Here is a 1443-nt window from a genome sequence, read left to right as displayed (position 1 = left end):
CTGAAGGGAAGAGGGTATGGGAGACTGACGAAATCCGGCAGGGAAAATAGCTGGGGCGGTAGAAGAAGAAGGAACTTGAGCGAGGGACAGAGAAGGCAAGGGGAGGGACGCGAGTGCATAAATTAGGTGTTTTATACCCTACATGCTAGGGCAGGTTGTGTACTGGCTGGTATACGCAGCGCAGGCGACAAATCTCCACATCCAAGTGTTGCTTTAGGCCACCTCGTCCCCCGCCAGTGGCCTCCAGCCGCCGCCAGCTCACGCCGACAATAACCCTTCCGCGACCGAAAATAATGCTTTTTGTTTACGTATTTTATTAATGCTAAAACAAGTTACCATTGTATATGCCGATTGTATTACCCATAGGCATAGATATAGCATTAAATAGGAAAAAACAAGACACGCAGCAGTGCAGCACTCGGTAAGTTATTAGTAGCACGTTATAGTGTAGCCGGCGTTATTCCGTAGTTGTAATACTTACCCCACCTTATTCGGTAAGGCCGATTGGCCAAGTGGGAGCTAAAATGAGACCGGTGACGTGGAGGAAGGAACGCAGTCGTGGGTCCGAGCCACAACGTATAAATACTGGATGATGTCTCTCCCTAGGAGCTTTTGTACAAGCGACACCTGCTGAGAGATGTGTAAGTGCGTGATACGGTAACTGTTGTAATTATACGCTCTTCTTTTCGGTAGTGCATTGCGAACTGATGTATCGTGTTAGAGATTGAGTAAAACCCTAGTTCACGTTACTTCGTGTCTTGTCTTATCTCGATAGTCTCTTGCAGAACTTCTACTTCCGTAGTGCGCATAACGCATCTACAATATCATTGGATATTAGTTCGCAGGGATCACTTACGAAGGAGACATTAAACCAGTGTAATTATCTACCATACTACCCATTACTTATATATTTTTATGGCTGATCATTAAAAGTATCCATATACCTACCTATATTTATTTACATTGTGTTAACGTTGTCATGTTTCAGTTGTTTCTGAAAAGATGTTAGGCTTGTGCATGGTTGCGTCTTCTTCTTCTTCTTCTTCTTATTCTTCTTCTTCTCGGGTCACTACACTACATTCGGCCAAGCCACTGCAGCACACAGGACTTGGCATGGTGGTTGAAAGCCTTAAGGTCCCCCGGGCTACAGGGCTCTGGTAATAGGGGGCATTTCAGGAGATGTCCCATAGTCTGGTCCTCCCCGCAGTCGCATTCGGTTGGGCCATCTTCAGTGTATCCCCATTTCTGCATGAGTGCCCTGCATCAACCAAACCCTGTCCTGAGGGGATTTAGGCAGAACCACGTCGGCCATACCTTGTTAACTCCGGGTGGGAGAGATTCCTGGGGTCTGAGTAAAAGCTTATGTTGGCTTGCCTGAAGATGCTTTGACCATTGGGCGATCCTGTAGTTTGAGAGGTTGCCATTCAGAGGATGAACCGCGTG

The sequence above is a fragment of the Priapulus caudatus genome, unplaced genomic scaffold, assembly GCF_000485595.1.
Source record: "Priapulus caudatus unplaced genomic scaffold, Priapulus_caudatus-5.0.1 Scaffold4, whole genome shotgun sequence".
NCBI classification, from domain to species: domain Eukaryota; kingdom Metazoa; phylum Priapulida; class Priapulimorpha; order Priapulimorphida; family Priapulidae; genus Priapulus; species Priapulus caudatus.
Note: the sequence above shows the minus strand (reverse complement) of the source record.